The 8,316-nt window shown below is 42.2% G+C and overlaps 1 pseudogene; it reads left to right on the top strand.

The window, feature by feature from the left end:
* LOC103206456 overlaps nucleotides 1-7,725 on the top strand; it is a 35,854-nt pseudogene extending 28,129 nt beyond the window's left edge.
* The last annotated feature ends 591 nt before the right edge of the window (nucleotides 7,726-8,316 follow it).

Genomic DNA, 8,316 nt, shown 5'->3' with positions numbered 1-8,316 from the left:
TGATGGGCTCGAGTATAGCAGGGATTGTGGGGCTGGCGCGGGATCGGGCAGTGTTTCCTTCTGCTGTGCATGGGGTCGCTATGAGTCGGAAACGACTCAATGGCACTTAACAACAACAACAAGGAGGTGTGCATGAAATGAAAAATAGAAATTGAACAGTTCATGAATGAACTGTTGTATTAGATGGGTCTGTGCCTAGTTACCTGAGGAGTCTTTGGTAGCACAGTGTTTAAGCACTTGACTGCTAACTGAAAGGCCAGCCTTTCAAACCCACCAGCCACTCCTTGGGAGAAAGATGTAGCAGTCTGATTCCATAAAGATTACACCCTGGGAGACCCTAGGGGACATTCTGCTTTGTCTCATAGGGTCACTATGAGATGAATATTTGACTTTTCACAATAATGGTTCCTGCTCCTGGAGTGGGCAGATTGGTGGATTTCCTTCCGTCTCCTTCCTTATTTAACCTTGTTGGCAAAGCATCATTAGAAGCATTGTTTTCTCCTCAATATAAGAGAGTGTACTTGTAGTAGGGTGTTCAGGTATGGGACCATATTAAGAGAAATGTTAACAGACTGAGGGATCCAGAGGATGATGATAGGATCAGGAGGAATGAGTGGTGGAATTAGAGAGGTTAACCTTGAAAGGAAATGGGGAGATGTGAGAATTGTTGTATGAAAGGGGAATTGAGTTTATTTTTTTTCTGATTGCTGTAAAACACTGGTTATTTACTGTGTCCCCATTACATCTCAGGAAGTTCATCATATGATCTTGAGGTTATTTCCTTTTCACAGAACAGGAAACTGAAGCACAGCTAGATTAAGTAACTTGCCCTAGGTCATACAGCTAGTGAGGAAGTGGCTAATACTGGAACTCAAATCTGTCTTTTTCACATACCATTCTCTTTCAACTGCACTAATCCCTTCTCCTCAGATTATAGGTCTAAGAAAATGATTGTTTTGATTTTCATCTACTCTAGTGCTAGAAGGCTTGGGTAGCTTGCAGTACCTGGTGCAGGCTGATTCTAATGATATTGCTCTACCATCCTATGCCTCCTGAAGAAGCCAAAGGGAAAATTGTTTCTCTAGGGACCTTTCTTTCCAAATTCCTTCCCAAGGGTGATGTGCCTCTGTGTTTTGTGACTACCATGAGTCCTCTGAATAAATCAATAAACACTTTTCTTTCTAGTATACAGACAATGCTACTTTCAGTTTCCATGAAGAAAACTTCATCTGCAACACACTGGACCTTTTCTTTGCTGGAACAGAAACAGCTCCTACTATGCTATGATGGACTCTGCTTTACATGGCCATCTACCCAGAAATCCAAGGTGAGCATGTGGTTGGATGTGCCTGGACCAGAACAGATGAATGCCTCCTGGAACATACTGCCCAGAGCTGAGGCCTAAAGACAGCATGTTAGAATGAAAAGATAGGTAGAACAGTCCATGAGGTAGACTCAGGAACTAGCACATTCTTTAATTTTTCTGTCAGGAATTGTGTTGGGTTCTGTAAGGCAAATATAACACAGTCCCTTTCCTCAAGGAGCTGAGAATCTAGCGGAGAAAACAGTAAAGTCAATTGACACTGTTACATTTCACAAGAGAGTGGCATTCTTGTATGAAAATCTGGTCTTTTAAGAAATGACTTACCATCACCCTCTGGATAATATCTTATGATAGTTGGAGCTGTGTGTCAACTTGACAGGACCATAATTCTGTGTGGTTTAAGCAGTTGTGATGTGGTTATTCCCATGATGGGATCAGATGAATATGTTTTAAGCAGACAATCCATTGAAAGGGAGTTTCCCTAGGGGTATGGACTGCTTCCAGTATATTTATGGACATGCTAAGAAAAGAGACATTGTTCTGTAGATCAAGATTCTGTTGTGCTGCCTACAACTGTCTGTGAGCGAACAATCCACCATTCAGCCTGGAGATCTTGGATTCGTCATTCGTTGGAGTCAACAGCCAGTTTACTGCCTGCCAACCTTGAGCTCCTCAGCCTCTGCAGCTGCATGAGTTGGGAAATGCCTCCAGCTTGACATTTAATCCAAGAACTTTGGATTTGCCAACTTCTATAAGTGTGTGAGCCATTATCCTAAGATAAATTTCTCTTTCTCTCTGTACATAAGCTTTATTGGTTTTGTTTCTCTAGAGAACCCAGTCTAACACATATCCAGATATCTCAGTCAGGCATACACTATCCTGTGATGTGCCATTTACTGCCTCCTTCAAACTCACCCACTCTGCATGTTGGCCTTACTAAATCACAGGTCATTTTTTCCATTGCACTCTCATTATTATGCTTCTGTTCATTCCCATGTGTTGGTCCCTCTACCAGGAATACTCTTCCTCAATTTCCCTATAAGGCAAACTATGAGCTCTTCTTGAAGAATCTGATCATATACTGCCTCCCCTATGCTGTTTTCCCACTCTTCAAGGAAATTACTAGCATTTTCTTTCCTTAGAGACAAAGGGAGAAAACACCTCTTCTGTTAAGGGCTTGGTCAAAGTGTTAAACATCACTTCTACATATTGTGTTGGTTAGAATGATCACACAGTTGCAAAGGAGTCTGAGGACTGTAGTCTTTAGCTGGGCAACCAGGTAAAACCTTTATTCCTATAGAAAAAGAGGAGAAGAGATATTTGTGGACAGCGAGCAGTTTCTATCAATTTTTGGGTGCTCGGCTAAATTAGTTCTGTTTTGAAGATGATGGTAGATTTATCCCCACTAATCAGACAAGTAAACTGAGGCTGAGCAAGTTTGATTAACTTACACCATTAATGTTTTGGAGCAGAGTCTGATCCACATGTGTCTCACCTGCTTGAGAAACTAGAGTCTATAAAGCCTACATTAATCGCAATAGCCACAACGAGGAACTCAAACACACCAACAATCATGAAGATGGCACAGGGCCTGGTAATCCTTCCCTCTGTTATACATAAAGTCAGCATGAATTGGAACAAACTCACTGACAAAAACAACAACAGCACTCTAATCTTAGCCACTTTGACCTTTCCTTAGTCTAACTAGGCTCCAAGAATGTTATGGAGTTTAAAATTTTCTTAATAAGCCCTTTAAAGGATTAAGAACTGTGTTATCATGTTTTAAACTGCTCACTAATTGAAATACAACAGGTGAGACCTTGGAGAAAACCTCTACATCATTGGAGATAACATAAAGTTTAAAAAATACTAGAAAATTATCTTCTTTTCCAGAGAAAGTACAAGCTGAGACTGACAGGGTAATTGGCCAATCACAGCAGCCCAGCACCACTGACCTAGAACGCATTCCCTACACCAATGCCTCATCCATGAGGTTCATAGGATGGGCAACACTGCCCTCCTGAATGTGCCCAGGGTAGTGACGTTTGATACCACTGTGGCTCGATACTACTTGCCAAAGGTATTCAGGGTCTCTCAACCTCAGGTCTTCAAGTCCATCTTTTTACACAATAGGAATCTGAACTTGATAAAGGACACATATTTCTATCCTAAGAAATCACTCAAACAGTGAGAGAATTACATCATTCCAGATATATTATTTTTCAAGTTTGAGCTTTAGAACATTAGTACAACTAGGTTTAAAGAGGTTTTGGGAAGAAAATAGGGTATTGTATGGACAAGCACACTTAAGAAAAGACTTTTCCTTCTACGGGACTTCTCAGAGTTTGCTGTACTGATGTTCGTTTTCACCTTCCATGTGGGAGCCCCAGTGCTCCTCAGTGCAGTCACTACGTATCTGTCACTGGAGGCTTAAGTGTTGCTATGATGCTGAACAGCTTTCATGGACCTTTCAGACTAGGAAAGTAGATTGAAGAAAAACCTGGTGATCTACTTCTGAAAATCAGCCAGTGAAAACCCTATGGATCATACCAGTCTGATTCTATTGTGTGTGATTAGGGACAATTCGATGGATGGCAGCTGACAATAACAATGTGTGTTGGCCAACTTTGTTGAGAGAGAGCAGGTAGCAGTTCTCAGTCACGCTTTGCCTCAGAACCTTTTTCTTTCTCGTGGTAGAATGCCTTGGAGGACTAGGCACTTACTGCATATAATCTTGGGGTTGTGAAATGTTAAATGTGGAGGCACGTTCGAGAATAACTGAGTCAGCATCACATTAATGCAAGTGTTTCTATCATAATATCCCCACAGATATCTTTCATTTATAAGTCCAGTAATAGAGAATTTACTAACACAAAAGGAAAATCAACCCAGATGTGTGCAATATTAATTACTAGAAAGAGTGAGAAAGGAGCCAACGTTTATTAAGCAGCGATTGTGTGCTGTGGACTACTGAGATTCTTTCAAATGTTCACTCAATCCTCAGAATAACTCCTTATCATAACAATTTTTTAGTTTGGGAAGTCCAGGCTCAGAAAAATTAAGTAGCTTGTCTTTGATCACTCATCTGCTAAGTGACAGTTAAATACAAAATCAGATCTGTTCTGATTCCAAAGTTAGTCTTATTTTTGATGTTGCACTATGTTCCCTCTACAAGAGTTGTTTTACTTTGGCTTTAAAATGAGAGTCTCTCTGTAATTTTCCTCAGTTATTGCTGTTGTTAGCTGCCTCAGAGTCAGCCCCAGACTCATGGTGACCCCAGGCACCAGGGAACAAAATGGTGCCTGGTCCTGTGTCAGCCCCAGGATCAACTGTGATCAACTGTGAACCAGATCATGGTGATTCATAGGATTTTGAATGACAGACTTTAGAAAGTAGATTCTTGTTTAATTCCATAGCCCCAACAAAGGAATTCTGATCCTATAAGCCCCACCGGGAGCTCTGGTAGCATAGTGCCTAAGGCACTTGACTGCTAACCAGAAGGCTGGCAGTTCAAACCCACCAGCCACTCCTCGGAAGGAAGGTTGGGCAATCCTACTTCCATAGGGATACTGCCTCGGAAACCCAAGGAGGGGTCGCTATGAGTCGGGGCCGACTCGACGGCAAATAACAACAACAACAACATAAGCCCCACCACGCTTATGGTCTCTGCATACAACTCTCTGGTGCCCTCTTGTGTCCACTCTACAGATGGGACAGTCTCATTCCTTCATTTGTTTTCTCACCAACTGGGTCAGCCTCTTGAGATCCATTGCAATTTGTCTGTGTTCCTTAGTGTATCATACACAGAATAAATCTCAAAAGGCAGAAACAGAAGATCTTGGCTTACCCCTTGATCACTTCTTGCCTACTCCTTGGTGACCCCTTGGACACTGTGACGGCAGAGTCAGGAAATGCAACTTCTCATTCACTGATTTCCTTATTGATTGGTTATGTTGTGTTGAAGATTGAAGTCTAAAGTACAGGAGCTGCTTGCATTTTCCTACCAACTCATTGAACTCTACGAACCAGCTCAGCTGAATAGGCTGATTTTTAATTGGGTCAAATTTGGGTCAAAGTTTACAGAGCAAATTGAGGACATGAATAGATATATGCACACCCATGTTTATCACATCACTATTTATAATAGCAAAGAGCTGGAAACCATCCAAGTGCTCATAATCAGAGGAAAGGATAACCAAACTGGGGTGCATACAGACACGGAATACTGTGTAACACTAAAGCATCAAGTAGAATCTCTGAAACACTTTTACAAACAGGCTGATTGTTAAAGTCAAAAAACAGCCTGGGAACTGTAAGTTCTAATTGACTGTCCAATATACAGACTGAGAGCCAGGGCATCAGACAAACCTAGTTCAAATAACAACTGTACTACCTCCTTCTGTGTAACCATGGGCATGTTATTTAACCTCCCAAATCTTTAATTTCTTCATCTGTAAAGTGCATATAAAACCTATGGGCCAAAATTCATGTAGAGGTAAAATGAAGTCATTTCTGTAGAGCAGTTTACCTACTGTTCAGTGTAGCAAGTGTTTCAAAATAGCAATTATTCTTTATTAATTCAGCAGATACTGGTGTAGTGGCTAAGGCGTTTGGCTGAGAACCAGAAGATTGATGGTTCAAATCCACCAGCCGCTCTGCAGAAAGAAGATGAGGCAATCTACTTTCTTAAAGATTTGCGGTCCTGGAAACCCAATTGAGTTCATATAAGTCAGAATGGACTCATTGGCAAAGGGTGTTCAGATCTGGAGGAACAAACCTGAGCAAGAAACAGTCATGCAAATGATTAGTCTAGATAATTACAAACCATTAAAAAGTTACAGGATGCCACAAAATGCAAATTAGGTGGAGCAGAGAGTGGGAGCAATAAGTAGTCAGAGAAGGCTTCCAAAAGGAAGTCTGGACTGAGAATTAAAGAATAATTAAAGGCAGCTTGGTGACAAAGTGGGAAAAAAGAGCATTTCAGCCAGGGGGGATAGATTCATTAAAAAAAAGGTTTGAAATGAGTGGGAACATGGCATGTTTGAGAAATCGGAAGAAGACTGCTGTGGTAGGAATGCAAACAGGAAGAGCAGGGGGGCCCAGACAAGGTCAGATGAATGGGGCTTTAATCTAAGAATAATATAAAGACACTGAAAGGTTTCAAGTTTGAGTTATGGGTGGGTAGTTAAGTGTGGGGTGACTGAGTCAATTTTAGTACTCACTCTGCTTTCAGGATGCAGAGCAGATTTAAGGGGCAAGAAAGAGTGTGGGACTTATTTATTGTTACCTGTCATACAGTTGGCCCTTGACTCATGGAGACTCCATGCACTACAGGATTGGACCTTTGTGATTCACAGGGTTTTCCTTGGCTGATTTTGGGAAGTAGATCACCAGACCTTTCTTCATAGTCTGTGTTAGTCTGAAATTTCTGCTAAAACCTATTTAGCACTGACAAGTGGTGGCTATGCATTAGATGCTTTGGCTGGGAATTGAACCTGGATCTTCTGCATGGAAGATGTGAATTTCAGCATTGAACCCTTACTGCCCTAGGGATTTATTTAGGAGGCTATTGTAGGAGTATAAGCAAGCAAAGTGGTAGCCTGGGCTAGGGTGGTGGCAGAGGACACGGAATCAAGGTGACAGAATGAAGAGAAGTTCAGGAGATGAAATCTTCCATTCTTGCTAATGAATTGGATGAAGATAGACTAAGGGGAAGGAATGCCTTAAGGACAACTCCTAGGTTTCCTGCTTGTATAACTGGATACATACAGGTGCCTTTCCTAGGCTATCTGATTCTATTATTAAACCTACTGTGTGTGTGGTTGCCATGTACTAGACATGGGAGGAAAGAAAATAGGAGAAACAGAGATGACTGAGACACCATTTACCTTTGAGAAGCTGCCCCAGTTGTCCCCTCACTGAGCAGCTGGGTTAATTTTGGTCCATTGCTATCTGCCCAGCTGCTCTATTATTTCTTCTTGCTCCATACATATCCCTTCTCAAGTCCTGCACTGACCTATCCATCTAGAGAAGATATATTCCACAGTTAATAGTAGGCAAAATTCCCTGGTAAAATTCCCAGCAGGCAATTCTGATCCATCGCTGTGAACTGTCCCATGGCAAAGAGCAGAGTCCTGGAGGGCCAGGCTCAGGAAACCATGGGCTTAAGTGTGATCAGCATGTGGGAGCCAAAGACTGTCACCCTCTGTGAATGTGTGTTGTGTGGGTTAAGTCTTACCTGAGTCTTTGCTGCCTTCTCTATGGGACCATGGTCCTGACCAGTCTAACTGCACTGCACAGGGACTCCGCGGAGTGAGCCACCCCCAACACATTCAATCCAGAGCATTTTCTGGGGAATGGACAGTTTAAGAAAAGGGAAGCCTTTCTGCCTTTTTCAATAGGTGAGTTGTAATAAATAGAAATGTGAAGATCCAGAGTCCCTCTGTCAGCCTTCCCTACTGTCCTCCCAGTAGTCTTTGGCTTCAGCTGCAATGTCTCCACATGGCCCTGCCAAACGTGATGCCATCTTGCTAAGTGACAAAGTGAAAATTTCCTGGGCTGGGCATTGCTTTAAACTGACCCTTCCCCCCTAAGCCCTATTTTGCCTCTGATGGAGATTGCAGCCTCACTTTGTTCTCCCCTCCAGTGTACTGGGGACAGAGAAACCCAGACCCTGCCTCTTGCTCAAGAGGAAAGTTGGACATCTGCCATCTTCATAGAGTTTTCAAATATTCCCTAAAATATCACAGTCCCCATAGCAGGGATTATGAGGATGGCGCCAAACGGGGCAATGTTTTGTTCTGTTGTACACAGGGTCCTTATGAGTTGGAGCCAACTCAACTGCTCATAACAACAACTACTTCTTATTAAGGAGCTTCTTCCTCATGTAGAAATACAAAAAAAAAAAAAAAAACCTCACTGTGGTGGATGTTGTTATGTTGTGTTGAGTCAGCCCTGACTAATAGTGACCCCTCCTTGGGTTTCCAAGGCAG

Source organism: Orycteropus afer, unplaced genomic scaffold, assembly GCF_000298275.1.
Source record: "Orycteropus afer afer isolate SDZICR_OR568_19922 unplaced genomic scaffold, OryAfe1.0 scaffold00318, whole genome shotgun sequence".
Classification (NCBI taxonomy): domain Eukaryota; kingdom Metazoa; phylum Chordata; class Mammalia; order Tubulidentata; family Orycteropodidae; genus Orycteropus; species Orycteropus afer.
Note: the sequence above shows the minus strand (reverse complement) of the source record. Positions and strands in the feature narration are given on the sequence as shown.